This window comes from Diceros bicornis, unplaced genomic scaffold (assembly GCF_020826845.1).
Source record: "Diceros bicornis minor isolate mBicDic1 unplaced genomic scaffold, mDicBic1.mat.cur scaffold_207_ctg1, whole genome shotgun sequence".
In the NCBI taxonomy this organism is placed as follows: Eukaryota; Metazoa; Chordata; class Mammalia; order Perissodactyla; family Rhinocerotidae; genus Diceros; species Diceros bicornis.
The window spans coordinates 1-25640 of record NW_026691096.1 but is presented as its reverse complement, the minus strand read 5'-3'; the positions used below and the strand labels follow the sequence as shown (position 1 = coordinate 25640).

Below are 25640 nucleotides of genomic sequence, written 5' to 3'. Positions count from 1 at the left end.
TGGCCCATTGCTGTGTTGTTTTCAGCAGTGCCCTGGGGCATAAATTCCTCTACAGACTAATCCAGTCAAATTGTGGGGATTAGTTTCTGAGGTTAATGTTTGGTACTTGTACGAACCCCAAGAGGGCTCTCCCAGCTGTCTTATTCCCTGGTTCTCTCCTACAAACTAGCTGGCCTATAGTCTGGGCTGTATCTTCATTAGATCCAGGATTCTTTTCCCACTTGCTTTTCACCACAACTTGCACTGTTCTTGAGAGTGTCTTTAGGTTGAAACTTTTCCATGCTCTGTTGTATTGTCAATGCTGAATTTTCTTAGGTTTTTGTGACTAGATTGCTGTCTTGCCCTAGGACGGTTTCCAAGGGCTTTAAATGGTGTTATTTAAAAAAAAAATTCACTAGTTTCCCCGAGAAGCAGGTGAGCAGAGCTACTCACGCTGTCACGCTGGAAGTTGATCTCTCCAGTGTTATCTTGTGTCTTAGAGAGCGAGGATCAATTTCACACGTTTTACATGTTTTGTGTCCTCTGTAGCACTGGCTGTAGTCCTTGATGCACATTATAAATGTTCAATAAATTCATGTTGAATCTAGTGAAATTATAATCAGTCAGTCTAACATACTGGTTAAGATCCCAGCTCTGATTCAAACTGCTGGGTCCCTTGGCAGTAGTGTGACTTTGGAGAAGCCACTTAACCCCTCTAAGCATTTGTGTTCTCATTTATAAGTGAGCTACTCTGTACCTCACAGGGTTCTTGTGAGGAGAGAGGGGAATAATCCATGAGTAGGATCCCTTAGAACAGTGCCTATCACATTTTAAGTGCTTTGTAAATGTGAGTGATAATTAATAGTCCTTGTTGACTAACACGGTATAAAAATGAGGACCTAAGATACATACTATTTGAAAAAATACTAATCACTAAAGATGTTAAAATTTTCTATTTGGCAAGTGTATCGTAATTTATGACCTGAATTTTTAACCAAAATACTGCAATTTGAAATTTTCATTAGCCTTTTGACCATTTCTCCCCAAAATATCACCCATGTTTTGCAGTTCTTGAGTTCCAAGCTGCTTTAAGGGAAATCTAAAACCCAATGCTGTAGTTTGGCATCTGACTTCCAGTAGTGAGAACTCAGTGTTACAGTGGAACCTCAGGCGTGATTCATGGTTTTCTAATGCTGCTGTTAAATACTGTGCAGGCTCACACAAAAATGCATACGCTTAGCTGTCACTGACAGGAGTGGCTTCAGCTTTACGTTTGAGGAGCCGGAAGCCTTATTATAAGATTGGAAGAGGAAGGTGGTGGGAAACTCATTTTGGGGGTTTATTTCAAAACCTGTGGAGTGTGTTTTTATACAGACTCACTATTTGCATGTTTGTACCATCTTTAATTCTTTAAATATCTTCTTTTTTGTTTTTAAACAGTTTTATTTACTTATTTTTTTGTGAGGAAGATCAGCCCTGAGCTAACATCCGTGCTAATCCTCCTCTTTTTGCTGAGGAAGACCGGCTCTGAGCTAACATTTATTGTCAATCCTCCTTTTCTTTTTTTCCCCCCCAAAGCCCCAGTAGATGGTTGTATGTCATAGTTGCACATCCTTCTAGTTGCTGTATGTGGGACGTGGCCTCAGCATGGCCGGAGAAGCGGTGCGTCGGTGCTCGCCCGGGATCCGAACCCGGGCCGCCGGTAGTGGAGCGCGCGCACTTAACCGCTGAGCCATGGGGCCGGCCCTTAAATATCTTCTTTATCTTGATTCCTTGGCATCTTTGTGTACAAATAGCATAATTTCCCAACTGCCTATTAGGGATAAATAGATCCCTTTCTTTTTCCGTGAAGTGGAGGAGAAGTGGGATTGCTGCTTGGCGGAACTGCTGGACGGCCAGCCCTCTGGGCAGATGTGCGCCCTGTTCCTCTGGGGAACTGCTAGAGAGCCAGAGTACTGCGCTGCTTTTCCTACTCAAGCGCCCGGGTTTTCTGGGAATCCTGTCTCCAGTTGCCTGCTGCACGTGGGGCCTGAGGGGGTGAGAGGAGAGTGCAGGGGTTGACCCACCTGGCTCTCCCTGCTGCTGGTGGTGATGGATCATCCAGAGACTATCCCTTGAGCCCCCTCTCTGGGCCTGGAGCCTTCTTGTGTTCTCCCACTGCTCGGCTGCCGAACTCCTCTCTGCCTGTTTTAGGCTGTGTGCTCCATCTTGTCAGATCTAGTTTTCCACATTTCAGGCATCCCTCATGGTTTCTCAGCCGCAGAGGGTTCTTCTGGTATTCCAGTACAGTTATGCAGTTGTGATTATTTGTTTGTTTTTAGTCTTTCATGTGGTCTTGGAGTAAAAAGGGAAGGCTGCAGTGTGTGCTCAGTTTATCATCTGGTAAATCCAAGAGATAGTGAAAAGTTCTTTGAAATGAATTGTTTTTAGGGTTCAGAGTGGCTCTCCTTTTAGCTGCCCTTTGATTGAGGATCTCTTTAATGCAGCAGGAGACACGTTGGCTTGTGTTTGGCAAGGCTCTTGAGGAGTGAGTTCCTTTGGTGAGCATCAAAATCTTCTCTTGAAGAAAGAAACTCTAAGTTTATGTAATTAATGTGTTGACTATATCTACAGTAACTCCTGAGAGGAAAGTATATTCAGTTTTCTTATTGGGAATGCCTGGAGCTCTTTTCTCAAAGTTAGGACCTCCCCATGCACCCTTCCCTGTGCTATATTTTCTAGGTAGTGGGAGTAGAAATTCTCGTGTAGCTATACGCAACATCCGTGAAGAGCTACAATATGCCTAGTGGTGTGCTAGGCGCTAGGGCCGAGGTTAGCAAGCCAGTGTACAGTTTTTGTAAATAAAGTTTTACTGAAACACAGCCATACCCATTCATGTCTGTATTCTTTATGGTTGCTTTCACTCTACAAAGGCAGATATGAGTTGTTGCAACTAAGGTCATATGGCCAACAAGTCTAAAATACTAACTGTCTGGCTTCCTGGGGAGCATAAATAAAGTGGGTGTGGATTCTCCTGAGTCTGGTGTCTATTTGGTGCAGGAGAGAGGAAAATGTGGACTTTGGAGTGTAGAGGTTAGTTGGATAGGCAGAGAGCCTCCTGCCTTCATAGAATTTGTTTTGTTATGTTTGGGGGTCATCAGGTTATCTTTTTCAATAGACCCCCCAAAAATTGACCTCCTGCTTTCCTTACCAGTTATCCCATTCACTGCTTCTGATTGAACCCCTCTTTCCTGATTCATAGCACGGAGGTATGGAACACTGTCTGATAGCTTCTTCCCTATTCTTCCCTTAAATCTCTTTGATATCCTTTTCTCCCAATTATAAATCCAAACTGAAGCTCAATCTCATTCCTTTCCCTCTCTCTCAAAGATAACCACTGTCCTGAAATTGGTGTTTATCATTCCTTTGCTTTTTTAATTTTGCTTTCATTGCGTATGTATTCATCCCTGAACAATACCTAATATTGTTTTGTCTGTGTGATGACTTTGGATAAGTGGTGTCCTGTATGTGTTCTTCTGCAGCTTGCTTTTTTGTCTTAGCAATATATTTGTGACCATCCAGCTCTATTTCTTTGAATCTCACTTCTATTTGATATTCTACTATATGGACATATCACAGTTTATTAATCCATTCTTTGGGCTCTTTTTTTTCCCTAATTAAGTTGACCGTTTATTTATCTATTTTTAATAGCTTTATTGAGATATAATTTATATACCGTAAAGTTCACCCATTTAAAGTGAACAATTCAGTGGTTTTTAGTATATATACAGAGTTGTACAACAATCACTATTATCTAATTTTAGGACATTTACATCACTCCCAAGAGAAATGTTGTACCCACTTGTGGTTACTTCCTATCTCCCTTCCCTTTCCTCTACCCTCAGATTAAAGCTAATCTATTTCTGTCTCTATAGGTTTGTCTATTCTGGATCATATAAATGGAATCTTTTGTGGTCTTTCATGACTGGCTTTCACTTAGAATGTTTTTGAGGTTCATCCATGATATAGCATGTACATAGTGGGCTTTTAAATTGTTCACAGTTTTTTGCTGTTACAAATGATGCTTTGCATGTGTTGGGGAACTATTATTTTTTAAGTGACTTTTACTATTAGTAACAGTAAAAGCCTATCTCATATTCTTATTATCTGCTGAAGCTCTGGGAGAAAAAGACAAAGGTAATGTTTATCACAAAAGTATAATTGAGTGCCTCCAGAAGTGAGTAAGGCACAGTCCTTACCTCTTGAAGAATGCACAGTGTAGCTGGGTTAGAATGACAAATTAATTATAAAACCATGGAAGTGCTACAAGTGAATAAGCAAAATTCTGTGGAAATGCAGAAGGAACAGCAGTTAATTTCTTAGGAGAGGTGTGCAAAGCGTTATAAAATGAACGACATTTGATCTGAGTCTGACCCTGGAAAATTACTAAGATTTCAGGAAGTGGGTGTTGAGAGAGAGGAAGCAGTGTGCAAAGACGTTGAGAGATGAGAGCGTTTTCCAGGAACTTAGACGAGATGGGGTGGACCTGAACAATATCGTGGTGGGACAGGAGACTAGGGTGGGTCCAGGCTCATTGGTTTACACCCGCTATGGGAATCACTGGGAGAATCAGGCAAGATTAAGATGCAGCCACATTTGTATTTTAGAAAAAAAAACTCTGGCAGCATAGAGGGCAGGCTGGAGACAGGAGAGTCTAGAGGTGGGCAGTCCACACGAAGACCGTTCCAGTCTTGTAGGTGAGAGATGATGCCCTGATGCTGTTAGCGTTTTTCATGTTAAATTGACAGGACTTATTGGAATGGGTGGTCAGGGAAAAGAATTCTAAGGTGACTCCCCTGGTCTCTCGCTTGGACAACTGAATGATTTGGAAATTTGATAACTATCCCCCACATAGAGAAGATTAACTTGTGTTGGAAGCTGTCTCCTTTCTACAAATGAAATATCTACTTCAGTTTGCTTTAAGGAATAAGATAACTTATAATTTAAAGATTGCTTAAAGTGTTTTATTTCCAATTCAGAAATGAAACACAGGTATTTACTGAGCCTAGGTTATATCAATTTCAGACTTGAACAATCAAACTACTATTAATTATCATTTCCTCATAGCCAAAAGAATGCAATGGTGTAAAGATTCCTGTTGATGCCAGTAAACCTAATCCAAATGACGTGGAGTTTGGTAATCTGTATTTGGATATGAATGGAATCATCCATCCCTGTACTCATCCTGAAGACAGGTACGTAACCTGTTTTTGTCACTGACATCACCAGTTACAGAAGAGTACTATATTATATTACATTGTTTGCTTATCATTATAGACCGGCACCAAAAAACGAAGATGAAATGATGGTTGCAATTTTTGAATACATTGACAGACTTTTCAATATAGTAAGACCAAGATGACTTCTCTACATGGCAATAGATGGAGTGGTAAGTGCTAAAATAATTAACTTAGAGTCTTCCGTTTTTGTTTTTGCTGTGTTCCCAGTGTCTAGAATGAAAGTCAGCTAAATAAAGAAAAATATTGAGTGTGGTAAATTTGAGAAAGCAAGCCTCATCCTTCAGTCATGCATTCAAACACTTTTTATGCCTGTTTTGTACCAAGTACTGTGAAATGCTGGGGATGTTGGTGACTGCCCTTGCTTTTGAAGGGCTTACCAGTAAAGGGACAGAGACTTAGATAAATGAGTGAAGTTAGTTATTTATGGGCTTTATAGGCACTAGATAACACATACAGCATGTTGAGGGAAGAAGGTATCAGTGCTACTAAGAGAGTTGGAAGATAGAGAGGAGGTGACTTTTGTCCCATTTCTTGAAGGATAAAGAATAATTGGAGATTGGTGGGCAGTGGAAGGGGATGGATGGGACAGATATGGGGAGGGAGGACCTTATGGACTTCTCAAATGTGGCAGGTAAACACACTCTCCATGCCTATGATCACACTGACATATTTGGGCAACTGTAGGAGTTTTAGATTGGAAAGGGAAGTAGAGTGATGACTTGAAGAAGGCCTCACCTGCCACACTCAGGAGTTTGGATTTTATCCTATAGGCTGTGATTAGTCATCACAGGACCTTAAGAGGGGAATAACTTACTGACCTATAATAATAATATCAAGTAGCTTAGGTTATAATTGGTTAGCAAACTATATACCAGGGTTCAAGGAAAATTAAGGTAAATCATAAGCCTAAATTTATTTATCCATATGCAAATAGATTCTCTTTATCTTTTAGATTTAGCAATTGTAGTAGCTAATGGAATGATTTTGAAAATCCAGAAAACTTTGGGTCCAAGAAGATTAACTTTTCTGTGAGGTTCTCTTTACTCAAAGAAAAATCTTAGCTACCTGATAACTTGTTAAGTTGTAGTTAAAGTGGAGTAAAGAATAAAGGGAACAGGAATATGTCTTATTTGGAGCATATTCCAATTCACATTAGCTAAGTTTCTTGAAGAAAATTTTTAACTTTACTGCAGTATGCCCTTACTGCTAGATCAAGTATAAAATATGTACATATTTGTGTGCGTTGTGTACGTGCTCATGTCTGTAACATGTTTTTTTCTTAAAATATAAATGTAGATCATAGAACTTGGTGCTTGAAAGAATTAGATTAGGTGGTCTCATTTTACAGAAAAGGGAACTGTTTAAAAGAGAATATAAAATAACTTATTTTTTGTAGACAGGATACTTTAGAGTCCCTTCCAACCCCAAAACTCAGTTCAGTAACTTCAGAACCTTACAGTCCAGTTCACTTCATTTAGGTTTATCCAGTGATTTAAATTTCACTTGGTTAGAATGATTTAAAAGTACTTTTGGTAAAAACCTTGTTCCCTGTCTCCTGCTGTGCTTGTAGAGACAGAGTGGTGATTATGAAGCTTATTGTGGGAAGTACAAAATGGAAGTGCCTTGGGGTCCTACAGATCAAGTAGTTTTCTTTTGCTTTTATAGGGCATTGTGGATCTCATTTGGAGACCGTCCTTCCTCTTAGGCAAGGACAGAAGGAAGCTCTTCCTGATCCTGGTTCTGTAGTCATTGTCTGCTGGCTGAGTCTTTGAGTAAAGTGAGCTTTCTTCTTGGGTGCTTTGAAGCACCATAACCCAGTGGAATTGGCATTAGGTCGTGGGGCCTGCACTGTTAAGTGCTGTGGCTTCATAGGATGTTTGTCCATTTGATATGTCACTCACTGAGCTCAGCTTTTAGGTTCTTGGTCCAAATTTAAGTCCTCAGGATCTCCTGTCTGTCGTGAAAGGATTATTAGACATATTACTTACCTTTTCCATTTTAGTGTACTAGTTTTATAAAAACAACTGATTCAAAATAATGTGCAGATTTAGTTGCAAATATTTTGAATAATATTATGTGAATGTGAAATACATGTTTTTCAGGAACCACGTGCTAAAATGAACCAGCAGCGTTCGAGGAGGTTCAGAGCATCAAAGGAAGGAATGGAAGCAGCAGTAGAGAAGCAGCGAGTCAGGGAAGAAATACTGGCAAAAGGTAAAGAAAATGAGTCTTGAAGGTGGACTTTTTATAAGATGTATGCAGAAGGGGGAGGGGCGGCAACTTTTTCTTTCAAATAGATAAGGTTTTAATTTACTTAGAATCCCAGAATATGCAAGGAAAATTTATGTTCACTGTTGAGGAAAAGTTGTTAATGGAATTCTTCACTATTTGTTTCCAAACTCTGTAGTAAAAGAGAAACTTGGGAATACAAGGAGGGAATTCTGGTAGGGAGAGCAGATTGTCAGTCCCTCTCAGGACAAGTGCAGCTCTTCTGCTAACTTTTCTATATCTGTAAAACAGAAATATTTTAAGTGCTTCTTACTTCTTTTTTTCTAATGGGGGCTATTAGAAAGCTAGCATTCTGTAAACATTTTCCTCAAATCAGTCTTGGTAGCTTGCCTATTGCTTCCTCTTAGAACTCAGAGGTCTACATGAGGAGGCCTGGGATGATGTGATCCATATTCCAGGCTTTCACCAAGTCACACACACTGTCAGTCTAGATTGATGTAGCAGGAACCGAGGCAGTGAGGTACCCAGGGTTCTCTCAATTTTGAGGAGGGGAGGGGTGGGATGTGGCCATTTTTGCAATTCTTCAAAGCCTTGAAATTCCTGATGGGTACATAGGTAGGAGTTGGCTAAAGCTCAGAGAGGAGAAAGGTCAAGAGGTCTTCATGCCCACTCTGACTGGTTCTTTCCCAAGACACCTGTGTGTGAGATGGGGCGTGGTTGTAGCAGAGTGGTTTGTTTGGTGCTTTGTTACATAGGGCAATATGATAGACCAGGAAAGCCACAGTTTATTGGCTCAGGATATTACACTTGGAAGTTGAAAAAGGATACCATGGTGTAGTCAGGTCAAGCCTGCAATTATGATACATTCTATGTTATTTTAATTTGCTAGAAGTATGCGAGTATATAGTTACTTTTAGCTGTAGCTTATACTAATACTCTAAAACCTGTTTGTATCTATAACAGATTGTCTTTGATTTTAAAGATGTCTTCTTTCTTGAACATGTTATGAAATATGTTTGTGTCTTGAGAAAAAGCTAATCAGTGATACAGAGGGAAAAATAGGATTTTTGTATCCCTCTAGCTGATATTTTTATTTCTTATCATTTATTTCTTATCATAAGCTGTGATAAATTCAGCATTTTAATTTTTCTTTTTTTTTTATAATTTTTATTTATTTATTTTTCCCCCCAAAGCCCCAGTGTATAGTTGTACGTCATAGATGCACATCCTTCTAGTTGCTGTACATGGGACGCAGCCTCAGCATGGCCGGAGAAGCGGTGCCTCGGTGCGCGCCCAGGATCTGAACCCAGGCCGCCAGTAGCGGAGCGCGCGCACGTAACGGCTAAGCCACGAGGCTGGCCCTAATTTTGTTTTTCTAAGGCACCTTTATTTTAAGAACTGGTATCAAATTAGAACCCCTAACCCGTGTGTGTATTCTGCTGCAGAGGGCCTTAGGAAGAACATCATAATTTTTATATTTTTATATAACAATATAGTATCTTTTGTGTACTATATATTGTTTGACACTTCTGTTAAAGCTTTATTTAAATTTGAGGAGAGGAATCTTATTTTCTTCCCAGAAAGGGGAACATTGTTCCTCAAGTGACAATACTTCTCATTTTTTTGTATTTGAACTTACTGTTTTTGTTGTTTGGGCTTAATATTGTGTAGTTTACCTCACTTTTTATGGCGATAACAAAACATTGCCTTTTTCTCTAGGTGGCTTTCTTCCTCCAGAAGAAATAAAAGAAAGATTTGACAGCAACTGTATTACACCAGTAAGTAGTCTCAGACTTTGCTGGCTATTGCTAACTCTTAAATGATAGCTTAATTTATTTCCTTCTATCATTTTAGGGAACCGAGTTCATGGACAATCTTGCTAAATGCCTTCGCTATTACATAGCTGATCGTTTAAATAATGATCCTGGGTGGAAAATTTTGACAGTAAGTTTCACATTTTGGTACTTCAAAAAGATGAAGGTGATATTTGAGTCTATACTTTGATATGACTGATAGTATTTTTTTCTTTTTTCCCCCCTGTGAAATCCTAGTTGACTGTCAGAGGAAAGGAGAGGCTGCCAGGGTTATTAGAAATGGGATGTCTTGCATGATCCAGTTTTAGACAGTCGAATTTTCTCTCAATGCCAATTTTTTGTCCTCGTACCGTCACTATGAAGCCATAAAATGGTACTCATGGTTTAAAAAATATCTATTTATGTATGAAAGTAATTTTTAAATGAAAATTTCTATTTGAAATCAAAATATAGCAAAATTAAAGTCGTGGGTCTGCCTTGAAAGAATCACTGTGTTCTCCTAAGTATTTACGTAAAATTTAAACAAACTGTTGTGTGATTTTAGGGTCATAAGCCTATTTCCCTGTTATTAGGTGTGGGAAATTGTGTTTACTGGGTGTCTTTTATTGATTGCTCCCAGGGTTTGTGTGCTTCAGTGCTGTGTCCTTAGGTGGCAGTGAGAATGGTGGAGACTTGTGACTGGTCGGTTTTGCTAATGGCTAAGTTTAACCCAGACATTTGATTTTCTATTCCATGCGGTAAGTAAATAGTTTTGGTGTTTAATACACACACACCTTATTAAGAAAAATTTCCAATTAATAACATCTTAATAGAATTATCCCAGTTTATTTTAAGATACTCAGTTCTGTTGATTTTTGTCCTAGAAAATTGGAGATGAGCTGAAAGTGTTAAAAACTGTCTTTTATAGGTTATTTTATCTGATGCTAGTGCTCCTGGTGAAGGAGAACATAAAATTATAGATTACATTAGAAGACAAAGAGGAAAAAATCACTTATGAATATCTGATTGACAAGCCATTATATAGAAAATGGTAAAATGTGATATTCCTCTGGTATAAATATAATAAATATATGTTTTCTCCTCCTTTAGCTCAGCCTAACCATGACCCAAACACTCATCATTGCTTATGTGGAGCAGATGGTAAGTTTCTTCTTTGGAATTTGAGTCTCTTGGATTAAACCATAGCAAGTTGATGAGTTGGTGTATAGTAATGAATTATTCATGATTGCCTGGAAATTCTAAAGTGCCTTGCTGATTTTATGTTTGAGAGGAAATTAGTACTGAGTTATTTAATCTGTGATTAATGTTTACCTATCTTTAATTTTTTTCTTACATTTTTCTACCTTTTAATATGGCTGCACATACCTTTAAAATGGACGAGTGTTGACTCCTGAGTGGTAGTCTACACTCTAGGCCCATGTATCTGGGGGACATCTTGTTGACTGAGAACTACTAGGAAGTTTTAGGCATTTTGACTTTGCTGCCTCTGTTTGTGTGCTCCTTTGGGCTTTTCTTTGTGTTGGTGTCTTGTGTTATGGTAATGTCTTATGTCTTTGGTTATGGTAAGGATCTTCTGAAAGTGCTCACTGTTCAGTGTTTTGTCATTGTTGATTGATAGCTGATCTCATTATGCTCGGCCTTGCTACATATGAACCCAACTTTACCATTATTAGAGAAGAATTCAAACCAAACAAACCTAAGCCATGTGCTCTTTGTAATCAGTTTGGACATGAAGTTAAGGACTGTGAAGGTTTGCCAAGAGAAAAGAAGAGAAAGGTAAGAAATTTGAGATGGTAGTTGCCTCATTTTTAAAAATTTTATTTTATTTTTTTTGTGATAAAATATATATAATACAAAATATACCATTTTAACTATTTTTAAGTGTATAATTGAACAGCATTAAATATATTCAGGTTGCTTCATTTTTAAAATAAAGAGAAGACTATTTTTGATTAGATTTTTTACCTACTTACTCTGTTCCCTCTCATAGAAATGTGTCTTTGAAAACTCTTTAAAGACACATTCAAAAGCATGCGTGTACTCATTCTTTCTACTCTCCACTTTTTCTAACATAGCTTGTAAGTATACGAGGCTTAAGTCTCATAGGTAATAATGTCCATGGCACATGATTTGTTTGTACAAGTAATGTTTCAAATGGTTATTCTTAAAAGGAACTACAAATCAAATATATTAAACTTGTTGATACTTTAAACTTGTTGATACTTTTAAGTTACTCCTAGTTTCTGCATATTTTGGGTTCACTTGATTATATCCAGTCTCTAAAGAGGTTTCTATCTGTTTTAAGAATATGGTACCTCTTTAAAAGACATAGTGAGTGAAAAAAGCAGGTAAGAAATATACTGTATGCTCACAGAGAAGGGTCTAGAGGCATACACATCAAAATACTGGTTGGCTATCCGTCAGAGATTGGCAAACTCCAGCCCTCTAGATTTGGCCTGTGAGCTAAGAATGGTTTTTACTTTTTTTTTAATTTTTTATTTTTAAAGGAAGATTAGCCGTGTGCTAACATCTGTGCCAGTCTTCCTCTATGTTGTATGTGGGTTGCCGCCACAGCACGGCTGACTAGTGGTGTAGGTCTACGCCTAGGATCCAAACCTGTGAACCCTGGCCACTAAAGCAGAGCATGCCAAACTTACGCACTATGCAGGGGGCCGGCCCTGGTTTTTATATTTTTAAAAGGTTGTAAAAACGAAATAAAACATGAAAGAATATGCAACTGAGACCCTGTGTGTCCCGCACAGGCTAAAATATATATATTTACTATCTGGCCCTTTGCAAAAAACATTTGCCAATCCCTGGTCTAGGTATGATTGGGATTATGGGTAATTTTTATTTTTAAAATGGTTTGGTGAGTTCTTTTTTTATTTAGTACTTGTAATATTAAAATGGATCTTGCTTTAAAAAAAGCTATAATGTTCGTTTGGCTGGAAAAAAATTACAGGGTTTAGAGTAGACTTGTTTAATCTTTACTCCTTTTGTTGCAGCACGATGAACTTGCAGATAGTCTTCCTTGTGCAGAAGGAGAGTTTATCTTCCTTTGTCTTAATGTTCTTCGTGAGGTAGGTAGCAATAATCACTAGAATCAGCGCTCTAAAGCAGAGTGCCGTTTCATAGCTTTAATGGCAGCATTCCTTTTTGGTTGTAGTATTTGGAAAGAGAGCTCACCATGGCCAGCCTACCGTTCACATTTGATGTCGAGAGGAGCGTTGATGACTGGGTCTTCATGTGCTTCTTTGTGGGAAATGACTTCCTTCCTCACCTGTCGTCGTTAGAGATTTGGTATGTGTGTTTGTGTGAGTTTTTAAACTACTGTTGCAGCCTTCTTGCTTACAGTGCGTACTGGTCCTAATACATAACGTTTGTTTCCTGGTGGCAGGGAAGGTGCAATTGACCGTTTGGTTAACATATACAAAAATGTGGTTCACAAAACTGGGGTGAGTTCATTCTTGAATAATTTCAAAACAGAAGTATTTGCTTTTATAAGAAGATCATTTTACATGTATTTCATCACTTACAGGGTTACCTTACAGAAAGTGGTTATGTCAATCTGCAGAGTACAGATGATCATGTTAGCAGTTGGTAAAGTTGAGGATAGCATTTTTAAAAAGAGAAAGGATGATGAGGTAAAGTGTTTCTATTGCAGTAGCTAAATCGCTCCTGTCTCTAATAGGCTATGATGATCCTGTGATTGTACTTTTAACCTCTTTGAGTGCATTGTTATATTATTATAGTGTGTCAAACGCCAATGTAATCATGAGTGGCCAGTGCTTTGATTATTTTATAAAGGCTGTGATGCTTGCTGTGTGGAACTATGTATTGCACACTGTGTGAATTGCACTGTAATTTTTTTCTCTCTTCATAATCCTGATTAAGATAAAAATCCAAACACATGTCTGATCAACAGGATGTGAAATGAGGGTTCCAAGACTGGAAGAATGCTGGGAATGAACTAGTGGATGCCATGTTTTATAGGAAATGTTTATGCTGTGGAAGTCAGGTGAAGACCTAGGAACTCTGTACTCTGGTAGTGGAGGGTAGGGGCCTCTGGGTTAGATAGCATCAGTCTAGGCAGAGGGTTGCAGCTCTGAGTAAGCAATTAAACATGAAAGAAAGAAAGAAACTAATAAAGCACTTGGAAATTGATGACATATGATGGAGTGAGTGCTTAGGTGAGAAGTCCAGTCTGGCTTAGGCAGTTGGGAGTGTGGTTGGGCCGTTCATGAGACAGCAAGCAGTGGGGGTAGAGCAGGTTGGTGTGAGGACAAGGTGGAAATTGAGTTTCTTTTGGAGATACTGAGTTGGAGGGGTCACAGGACACCTGAGAGGAGAAAAGTCCGTGAAGCAGTTAGATGGATACGTGTAAAGCTCAGGGCAGAAGTCTTTTGGAAGGAGATTTGAGAACATTAGCAGAATACTTCACGTCATGAGTGTGAAGTTGAAATCCCTGGAGTTTTGTATGGAGTTCAAGTGCCTCCAACAGAAACCTTAAGAAGCATGGATGTTAAGGAGAAAGAGGAGTCAGTTCTAGAGAGGTGGGAGGAAATCCCTGAAGAGATGAGAAGCCACTGGTGCTGCCGGAGGCGTCAGAGTGAGATAGGCCCCTAGTCCATGGCCAGGGGTTCAGAGGTCCTGAAGAGTTAGTGGGGTGGAGGGACAGTAGCCTGGAGGCAGAGTAGGTTGCAGGGTGATTGTGCAAGAGTGGCAAGGGAGGCAAGCAGTGGGTAAAATGAGCAGATAGTAGCTTTTTAGAAAGAGAGTGAAGGAAATCCTTTTAGAAACTGATTTTATAAAAAGTCATATGGCTATTTTGAGCAAATAGCAACATAATAATATTGCTACATTGCTTCATTATCTCCTAACAGATTAAAACATGTCATTGCATCTGACAAGATTTTATATTTTCTTCAGCTTTGTATGCTATAGCTAGTGATCTCTTTTTTAGAACCTTGGGTACCATTTTATATACCAGTGTGAGTAGACTGTAAGTGTTCTTTTTAAAGCCTTTGGTACTTGGTAATCTTCTGTGATGGCAAGAATTTTTCACATGTAAAATTTAAATAGCATAACTGACTTTGTCTAGGATATCAAATGTCTATCAGGACAGCCATTTTTAACTAAGCCTTCAACAATTCTGGTGTCTCCACCTGACCTGCTGCCATTTATGCTTAAGAAAAAACTACACGTACGGTGTAGTACTTGGTGTAAAAGCCTCACGTTAGAACAGTCCTTTTATGTGGTTTTAGGTTACTCTGTACTATTAAGTATTGGTGATATTTGCCATTAGAGTGGGATGTATGGGATTTGATAGATACCAGAGTGCTTCAGGTTTGAGTAATAAAGTTTCCAGCTGGCCTGGCAGAGAGGGCATTTTAAAGCTTTGGATCGTTTTTGGTATCCCTGACATCATATGATGTTTGTCAGCATGGTTGGACATCGGGGAAATTTATGAACCCTCAGAAATTCAATATAATAGTATCTAGGTGTGTGTATTTTCCCAGGAAGTGTGTCTCCGGCTTTTGACAGACTTCCAAAGGAGTTCATAGCACACAAAAATTAAAGATCAGTCAAGTCCAACCAGGTGTACCTATTTTGCTTATGTGTAACTACCACCCTTAGAAATAGGTATTTAACTGACCAGCAGAATACATGGTAAAAGAGGAATACATCAATATTTATTATTAAAATTGAGCAGTTAGGTCAGAAATATGATGCTTTTTATGTTATGAGCTTTGATGTTTGCCTTTTGTCCTGCAAATCTTCTTCATTTATTCAGCATATATTTATTAAGTGTTTACCGTGTGCCAAATAGTATTCTGAGTGTTACTGATACAACAAAAAACAAAAGAAAAAAGCAGACAAAAATTCCTGACCTCATGGAGCTGATATTCTTCCGCGGGAGATGGACAATAAACACAAAAACTGAGTAAAGTGTGTCATGTGTTAGAGAGTGATAAGTGCTGTGAAGAAAAAAGCAGATGAGGAAATATCTGGGAAGGTGGACGTGAGGACATTGCAGTTCTAGAAAAGATGACTAGAGAAGGCCTCACTGACAGATGACTTTGAAGGATATGAGGGAGTAATCATGCAGGTGTTTGCAGGAAGAGCATTTCAGACAGAAGGAATAGCCAGTGCAAAGGCTCTAGGGCAGGAGCTTACCCAGGATGTTCACGGAACAGCAAGGAGCCAGTGTGACAGGCACAGAGGAAGCAGAGGGAAAGTAGTAGGGGTAGGAGAGGAGGTCAGAAAGATGGTGGAGGGCCAGATCTGGTAGGACCCTATAGGTCATTATAAGAACTTGAGCTTTCACTCTGCATCAGTGAAGGGTTTTGAGTATAAAAGTGACAAGATCTGACACACATTATAAAAGGATCACTCTAACTGCCCTGTTGAGACTAACTGTATGGAGGCAAAGATAGAAACAGTGAGCCCAATTAGGCTCTTTTGCGATAATCCAAGGGAGCCAATGTGGTGGCAGTGGAGATTGATAAGAGGTAATTGGATTCTGAACATGTTTTGAAGGTAAAACTAGTGGATTTGGCTGGTGAATTAAATGCTAGGGGTGAGAGAAGGAAAGCTATTAAGAATGACTCCAAAGCATTTTGTCTGAGCAATTGAAAAATGGTCTGAGCTGCTGTGATAAAGAAGACTGGGAGGCACAAAGCTAGGGGTGGGGATGCCATTTGGGGCATGTGAAGTTTGTACACCCAAGTGGAGATGTTGAGTGGGGAGAGGTCCTAACTGGGGAGTCATCAGCACGTAGATGGTGTTTAAAGCCGTGAGACTAGATGATTACTCCCCTGAGAGTGAGAGGTCCAAGTACTGGGCGAAGAGGAACGCCAATATTAAGGTGTTGGGAAGTTGAGGAGTGAAGGCATTCAGCAAGAGTGAAAGAGGAGAACCAGGTGAGTGTAGTGTCCTGGAAGCCAAGTGAAGAGCACGGATCAAGAAGGAAGAGTCACGGTCAGATACGGACTGAAAACTGAGTAATGGATCTCACAGTCTGTGGGTCCTTGGTGACCTAGATGAGTTTAAAGATGGGGCAAAAGCTTGGTTAAAGGAATTGGTGGTGTTGCTGTCTTAGGAGGTTTTAAGGTCGTCAGTCACCATGTGTCCAGCATTCAGCCCCTCTCCTGGCAGAAAGCACAAATTTCAGATCTCAATGGGGTGTTATATTGCAGGTGGCAGTACTGACTTGGAAGTGATGGAAGTGCAGCTGCTGGTAGAATGACAGTCAGTACAGGACCTGCTGGCCCCTGTTTCTGTCCACAGCAGCAGCCCTGGCCACCGTAGCTGTCGTCTCAGTGCCTTGATGCTCACAGAAACTTGGGCGTGGGAGGAATGCTTTCTGGGGTAAAGGAGGCCTTTGAGTGGCCCAAAGTAAGTGGGGAGTTACTTATTTGTATCTTCTCCGTATTGGTGGGCTACTTGCTCCAGGGTAAAACAGAGGTTCTTTGTTATGACTCTTGCATTCTTTCCTGAAATGATATCAAAAACTATCTGAAAAAAATTAAGAGGAATAATTAAAGTGTATCTAAACTCAATTTAGAATGCTCTCTGTCTATCTAAAGTTCTGATAAGCAGCACTTTGAACATATAGTCCATTGCCTAGTTTAATTAGTTACGTTTCTGGGGTCTTCCTTTAAAACTTTGTCTCCCAAATCATTCCTGGTAATGTTTAACTCTTACATTTTTGTGTAATTATTTGACAGAATATGTGGATGTTATACTTTTAGGACAGTTTTAGAAGACGACAGAAAGAAGAAAGAAAGAGAATGAAGGTGAGTTTTAATTAATTTCATCAGATTGGCAATAACATACATTTACAATTTGGGAGGAAGATAGCTTTTTATTCCTTATCCAGTAGTTTGTTAGGGACGTAATGTCTACCCAGCTGCCTCTTACCTGGAGAAAGAATGCTGGTGTCACTTTTAAAGAAGTCCTTTCTAAGCTCTAGAGTCTGAAGGGATACACTTGATGGGCCAGAGGGGCCGGGTAGCACTTAGCTATTTGAATTTTTTATGGTAATTGGGTATTGTTTTTGTAATAAAAATAGTTAGCTCTTTGTATCTTCTTGAAAGTTACCACACTCTGTCTATATCCTTGTCAGGTTACTCTTCCTAGAACACAACACTCGAAACTTTGTTGTTTCTCTGCTCAGAAATTACCAGTGACTCCTTAGTTTCCGCAGAATCCAGTTCTGTCTTAGTCTGGCGTGCAGAGCATACTATGATCTGGTCAAGTTCTCACCCTGCTTTTCCCCAGTTGTCTTCTAAATATCCCAGGTCCCTCCTGACTCAGAGCATTGCCTTTGTTTGGTCCCTCTCAATGGGTTTCTGACTTCACGGCTCCCTCCCATCTTACATTTTCCACGAGGCCTCCCTATTGCTTCCGCTTGTAATCCAGGTTGAGCAGTCCTTCCTTTTAACTCGAGTGCTTCTCGCTTGTGATATTTGTTTGCTTAGTTAATTGCATAACACTTTATAGTCACTTAACTTCTTAAGTTTTTGTTTTTCTTGTTTTCCTTACTGGATTTTAAACAAATGGAGTTTGGGGACCACCTTTTATTATTATATTTTATTAGAATCGAGCAATTTCAGGAACCTATAAGGGAGAAAAGTAGAGTTATTGATTGTTGCAGGTGGGTTCAAAACCACTTAGATAGGGAAGGGCATGTTTGATGTCTACCTTATATATTATTATTTTCTTTCAGTCAGTGTCTGTTTAAAAAATATCTTTTATCAGTCAGCCATGACTGTCACCTACTGTAGCTATAATCATAGCTCTAACTAATTGGAAACAAAGAGTTAAATTCCATCAAGGTGAAGGATAAATAGAAGTTGTATTTCCTAAGTATAAATCAAACTCTTGGCTTATTTTTTTACCTTAATAGTTATCTTTATTTGCCTAAAATTGTGTCTTGCATGCGTTTTGAAATTGTAAGTGAACATAAGGGAATAACCTAATGAGATTTGAATAGCTTCTGTGTATCAGAAAAGTGTATTATATGTACTTTTATAGCAGAGTTATTAAATATTACAGACTATTGTTTACAGGGTGAGTTACCATCAAATCAAACTGTAGACAACCCTGTAATGTTAACGGAAATCCATTTCATCTTTAAAGAGCTTACAGCAGGGACTCTTTTCCATTGCCTTCATTTCTTCCTGTCATCTAACTGTGTTGTGATTTAATTTTAATTTCTACATTCATTTCCATTTATGTTAGAGAGATCAACCAGCTTTCACTCCTGGTGGAATATTAACCCCTCATGCCTTGGGTTCAAGAAATTCACCAGGTTCTCAAGTAGCCAGTAATCCGAGACAAGCAGCCTATGAAATGAGGATGCAGAATAATTCTGTAAGTAACTTATTTTTATGTAGCATTGAAGAGTGGTGACTTTCAGATGCCTCTTACAGTTGTGTGTGAATTTGATCACTTAGCCTGGCGTTGTTTTGTTTTATAGTTTTTCTCAATTTCTTTTGCCTTGAGATATTTTTAACTCTGTTAAATCCTTATTAATATGAAAATATCTAAATGATGTGAAAGAAAAGAACATACATGTAAATGTGGATAGCTAAGTGGCTGCAGTGTTTCTCTAATGCAGTCGGGCCACAGTGCTTCCTGCTTCCCCAAAGGTACTGGGTGGTGATGGTGCCAGAAGCATGACAGGACATCCAAATGTCTCATAGCTAGAGCAAGAGAAGAGGGTGGTTTTGCTGCCATATTTCCCCTTTTCTCCCAGGGATCAGTTATGGGCATTTTGCAGAGTAGTATTCCTCAGTTTGTCAAATACAGGTACTCCTCACTGCCTACACTCTCCCTCTCCAACTCAGACGTGGAATATATCTGAATACATATTTTAAGGTAGCTCTCATTATCCAAATTTTTTTTAGAGCTCTTTTTTCGTTGCTGGGAAAGATTTGCCCTGAGCTAACATCTGTTGCCAGTCTTCCTCTTTTTTTCCCCCTCCTCAAAGCCCTAGTACGTAGTTGTATATTCTTGTTATAAGTCCTTCTAGTTCTATGTGAACCGCCACCTCAGCATGGCTACTGTCAGACAAGTGAGGTGGTTTTGCGTCCGGGAACCGAACCTGGGCTGCCAAAACGGAGCGCGCCAAACTTTTTTGTGAGGGAGATCAGCCCTGAACTAACATCCGTGCTAATCCTCCTCTTTTTGCTGAGGAAGACCGGCTCTGAGCTAACATCTATTGCCAATCCTCCTCCTTTTTTTTTTTCCCCCCCCAAAGCCCCGGTAGATAGTTGTATGTCATAGTTGCACATCCTTCTAGTGGCTGTATGTGGGACGCGGCCTCAGCACGGCCGGACAAGCGGTGCTTCAGTGCGGGCCTGGGATCCGAACCCGGGCCGCTAGTAGCGGAGCGCACGCACTTAACCGCTAAGCCACGGGGCCAGCCCTGAGCGCGCCGACCTTTAACCGCTAGGCCATCAGGGCTGGCTCGGTTGGTCCCTATTTATAAACTCAGGAACTGAATGGATTTGCCTCATGGTATTCCTCCTTATTTGAACGTTGTAATCCAGACTGCAGAAGCAAATCATCTCAGCCAGCAAGGCTATGCTCTGTTCAGTAGCTTCTTGTAATAGCAGCAGACCATGAGCTCAGAGCACCCGGCAGGGCAGCAGCAGGGGTAAGGGAACAGACCGTGAACTAATGTACACAGACAAAAGGTAATCAAAGCTATTGCTTATTTCAGGCTAGTAGGCACGAGAGAAAGAGAGAATGTTCTAGAGGGAGGAAAGATGTTATATAAGGTACAGTATCCTATGTAAACTTTTGCTATGATATATCCAAGGAAATTACATAAGTTGGGATATTTAAATTTCATTATTCTAATAGTTATCCTATTGATGCTCAAATCCTTTATCACAAGGCAACCCTATATGTGAAATTTTTGCCATATCATGAGACTGGTTGAATTTATATTCCCATAAATTCACACTTAGAAGTTTTAGGACCTTAGATTTGGAATTTGGAAACAGATTTTGCATCTTCTGAGAGAAGCGGCTGGGGTTTCTGTTGTGTTTTTTGGTCTGTTTTTCCTTTCTTGTCTTATTCCTTACACCATTAACAGAGTGGGATATGGAGAGTCAGTGAAAGGTTTTGCAGTGAGATTCTTGTGTAGAATGGAAAAAGCTGATGTCCATCATTTAAGATTATAGTGACTACCGTCCTCACAGAATGAACTGCGAGTGACTAGTATTGCTAAGACCACGTTGATGATAAAATGCTTTTTTCTTAATCTCAGGGAGGCAGGTAGGTTTAAACTTTGCCAGCTATGATTGCTTTGAGAAAGATTCCAATATTCAGGCTCCACAGGATTAGACTATATTGATTAATAATGTCTGCCATGGGAATAGGAATGGGGAGATTGGTGATTAGGTTGCTTATTTGATCCTGCCTTAATTCTCCTTGACACAGTTATTTCTACTGGAATCTTTGCATAGAGGAGTTTTCATCTAGAATGTGTTGAATTTAAGGAAATCATGAAGCCAAATGACCAGTTTATTTAAAGGAAGCCTTTACAGTTATGGATTTTTGCTGTGTTATTTTTTCTGAGCTGTTTGGGTGTGCTGGGCTCCAGTACTTGACTGGTATCTACTGATGGTCAACATGGTTAATGTTTTATTAGATAGCTTCTGTTTCCTCATAAATTTGTTTTTAAATTTTGCATTCTGAAGTGTAGTTTCATTATATTTGCGACCATTCTCAGTTTAATCAACTTTGATTGCAAAAACAGCTTTTTAAAAAGAAATTTGAATGAATTGGTATGACTCTGGTATGTTTAGGAAAGAATATTTCTGAATACTTTTGTTAGTAGAGATAGAGCAGAAAAGAGCAGCAGATCTTTAGCGTTAAAGAGCAAACACCTTCTTTTCTTCTTTTTTTCCCTTGAAGGTGTATTATTTTTGTTGTCTAAAGATAATTTATATCTTGTTTGTGAATTTGGGAAAGATTGCTTTGTTTACACCTTCTCTGTACTTAGATGATTGACAGGAACATCACTCTCCTAATTTAATCCAAATGGATTAGTGTTGTTTAAAATCTAATAGAGACGACTTCCTGAATGGTTAACCGCCATGCGCCAGGCAGGCAGCTTTGATGTTTACAGATATTGTTTCATTTACTCCTTGCTATAACCTGTAAAGAGATAGAACAGTATCGTCCCTGTTTGAAGTTGAGGCTGACAGAGGTTAAATAAATTGCCCAAGGCCATACAGCTGTTAAAGGTTGGACTTGGTATTTCAGACTCAGATGTGTCTGCCGGAAAATACCCATCTCATTTTCCAAGTACAACAGTGCCTTCCTGGATTTATTTTTATTCTTTGTGGGGGTTTTTTTTGGGTTTTTTTTGGTGAGGAAGATTGGCCCTAAGCTATCATCTGTTGCCAATCTTCCTCTTTTTGCTTGAGGAAGATTTGCCCTAAGCTAACATCTGTGCCCATCTTCTTCTATTTTGTATATAGATGGCTGCCAACGAGTGTTTTAGGTCTGTGCCCGGGAACTGAACCCGGGCCGCTGAAGCAGAGGGCCCCAAACTTAACCACTAGGCCACAGGGCTGGCCCCTGTTTTCTTTTTTCTTTTCTTTTTTTTTTTTTTGATAGTATTAGCCATACAGTATCATGAATAAAATTGATATTATACATTTATTAAAGGAAAGTGTTGTGAGCTCTATGTGAAATATAGTTTTGCTTTGTTGTAACTTTTCTTGGCCTTTGTTGTGAACTACCTTCATGCTGAGGTTTTAGTTACAGTATCATTAAAATAGGCTCCTGAGTTCTTGATTTAAAAATAATTTACTTGAAATATCTAATATACTGTGAGTAACAGAAGAAAAACTTTACCATGAGAACATTTTCTGCCACTTCGGTTTTTGGTCATTTAACATTAAAGTTGCAGAACATTTTAGTTTTTGTGTGTGTGTGTGTGTGAGAAAGATTGGCTCTGAGCTAACGTCTGTTGTCAATCTTTCTCTTTTTGCTGAGAAAGTTTGGCCCTAAGCTAACATCTATGCCCATCCTCCTCTATTTTGTATGTAGGATGCCGCCACAGCATGACTTGCTGAGTGATGTGTAGGTGTGCGCCCGGGATCTGAACCTGTGAACCCCGGGCCGCTGAAGCGGAGTGTGTGAACTTAACCACTATGCCACCAAGCTGCCCCTAATTTTTTAGTTAAATATTAAAATACTTTAGGGTGCTACTATGTTCGTTGAGTTAGGTACAAAGGGAAGATAATGGTAAATTTAAAGTGGTATCCAAGTCTTTGAAATAAAAAAAGCTGCATTTTTCTAAGATGACTAATAGATTTTATTTGTACAATGAATTTTAAAACAACAGGTATAAAATAGTTTAACAGATATCTGGCGGAGTCTCATTAAACTGTTGCTTTCTAGAATGGTTGTACTAGGTTGAACCACTTACATCTAACTTTATTCTCACCAGCATTGAGTATTTTATATATTAATTTATATACATATATATATATTTTTCCCCTTACAGCTTTGTTAGTTAATTGGTGGAAAGTGATCACAAATTCATAACACGAGGGAACCACCAAAGGAAGAAAATGTTCAAGTCCTATAATTAAAAAAAAAAAATCTATGAAATTAAGTTTTTCTTATTTCTTCTGAAGCAGTTTTTACCTTAATGTTCAAATTCTTTTGAGTTTAAGCGTAGGAGGCTTGGTACTATATTATTCTTTTTTGGAGAGGTAGAGTATGCCAAGATCAGTCTTTATACTTTCTAAATATATTTACCATATCTATGTAATAGCTTAAAAAAAAATGTATTACTGTGGAGCATGGTGGTAACAGTAATTGGATGTAACTTCTTATGTGAAATGAATAATTAAATCCTTCCTCTGTAATGTCATAATTGTCTACAGAGTCCTTCAGTATCTCCTAATACGAGTTTCACTTCTGATGGCTCCCCGTCTCCGATAGGAGGAATTAAGCGAAAAGCAGAAGACAGTGACAGTGAACCTGAACCAGAGGATAACGTCAGGTGAAGCCATATTTTGGTAGCACTTTGTTAGCAAATTGCTGAAATAGATGCCGTCTAATTAATGCTATTTAGCTTAGAGCAGCAGTGCCTTCAGATGCTTGCCTGTGATCTTTTTATCCACCAGTAATTAATGTGGAGGGTTAGGATAGTCAGTAAATTCCAGTGAGATGTGTAAGCTATAGCTGTTAAACCTAAGTATCTAGATTAGTATGCATGCTGGTTTTTGTCCTCCGAGCCACTTTTCCCTCTGAGACCAGGCACTAGATCGGCTAGACATGAGGTGTTTAGCTCTGTGTGATCTGAATGTTACTGTTATGAGATTAAATTTTCAAGCTGCTTAACCCAGAAAGTTCAGTTACATTTGGTTACTTGATATAGTTTGTTTTAATCATCTCAATTGAAAAGTTTCTTCTTTAAAATGAAATATGCAAAAGGCTTTCGGTTAAGAGATAAATATATTTTTAAAAACCACGAACTTGCATATGCACAACTATAGTTCATGACAGAGAAGATTCCCATTAGCTATATACTTAAAATTTATAATAGGAAAATTGGATTCTTTAATTTATACAGAAGTTTGAGATCATTATATAATAAGATTAACAGCTTCTTGTGTGATTAAATCTGGATTTGAACCCTGGGCTCAAGTGCAAAGGGCCAACAACCTCAATAATTGTAACTCATTTAGAATTTTGCAAAATGATTTATTTCAAAGTTAAACATTAGTGGTTCACAGCTCATGCTTCTTTTATAGGACGTGGATGATGTGTTTGTATTTATGATTAGAAACTTCAGAAGTGTGATGTCTGGTTCTGTATTTTCCCAACATCTTTTGATGTCAGATTCAGAGATCTGTGGTGACTTGTGATTGAGCATCTACCTGATCTGAGTTTTTATCCTCTGCTTCTGCAACTCTTGGAGTATATTTTTTGTTTTACCATGTAGCCATCATGATCAATATCAGCTTAATAGTTAACTTGATTTTTTTAGTACTTTATTGTTTAATTTTGGTGCTGAAGATAATCAAAGTAGAATTGCTTCTATCAAGAAATGCTTGGAGTTCTTAGCATTTATTTCATTAGTAGTTTCTGTAAAATAGTGATATTCAACATTATGGATAGAAGATATTTCTCCTAATTGATGTTCTGTAAATCTTTTGCGTGGGGGCAAAGTTAAAATTGGTATGGTGTAGGGGCCGGCACGGTGGCACAGCAGTTAAGTGTGCGCACTCCGCTTCGGCGGCCTGGGGTTCGCAGGTTCAACCTCTTGTCAACCCATGCTGTGGCGGCATCCCCTGTAAAGTAAAGGAAGATGGGCATGGATGTTAGCCTAGGGCCAATCTTCCACAGCAAAAAGGGGGAGGATTGGCATTGGATGTTATCTCAGGGCTGATCGTCCTCAAAAAAAAAGTAAATAAAAAAAATTGATATGGTGTATTCTGAAACATGACTGCAATTAATTAGTAAGATCTGGCACATGGTAGAAAAGAGCCCTTAATGGAGAATCATCCTGACGTTCTTGATCGTTCTTGATTTTTTTTTAGTATTCTTTGGCATCTTTAAATCTTTCAGAGATTGAGAAATGAGTACTTAAAAAAATAAAAAAATATACTTTGAGTGAAAATGTGGTTTTTCACATTGTATTTTCAGTGATTAATGAAAATTTAGTGAATTGATGACCTCCTTCTAAGTTTTACCAGAACGTGTGTGTGTGTGTCCGTGTCCTTCACTTATGCCAACAACGCTTTGCTGAATGAGGGAGAAGGCCCAAGGATAGGGAGAGTAGGTATATACTTAATTTCTGCCTGGCTTCTAGATTATTCTTTTTTAAAAAAGTAATTTAGTTGACTTTCTTTGTGTAATTTAGATATACTTTAACAAACTGAGGAACTTGAACTGTATAAAATATCGTCAGTATTTGCCTCTTAAAACGTAGTTGTAGAATTGTTCTACAATCAAAAAAACATGTAAAACAGTATGAAAATCTGAGCAAACAAGTGTTGTGTATCTACTTTAATAAATGGTTATTCTCTTTTTTTTTTTACTGTAGTTTTGTAATGATCTTTCTAGAATCAGTGTTTGAGTTTTTAACGTTTAACTATCTTTAAGTTGATAATAAATCCTGTGAGTGGACTTTTTAGAAATAATTAAATGAAGCTATGTTAATATTACTGTTTAACTCATTTACATTTTACCTGGATATTAAGTATAAATTGATTTGGATGATAAATTGGTAGCTAGTTACTGAAAGTGTATGAATTCAACATGAACTGGCTTTGCCTGATTTTTAGGCTTTGGG

At 38.7% G+C, this 25640-nt stretch overlaps 1 pseudogene; it reads left to right on the top strand.

Moving 5' to 3' along the window:
- Window positions 1-5293: 5293 nt before the first annotated feature.
- LOC131402665 (5'-3' exoribonuclease 2-like) lies at window positions 5294-23346 on the top strand (annotated as a pseudogene).
- The last annotated feature ends 2294 nt before the right edge of the window (window positions 23347-25640 follow it).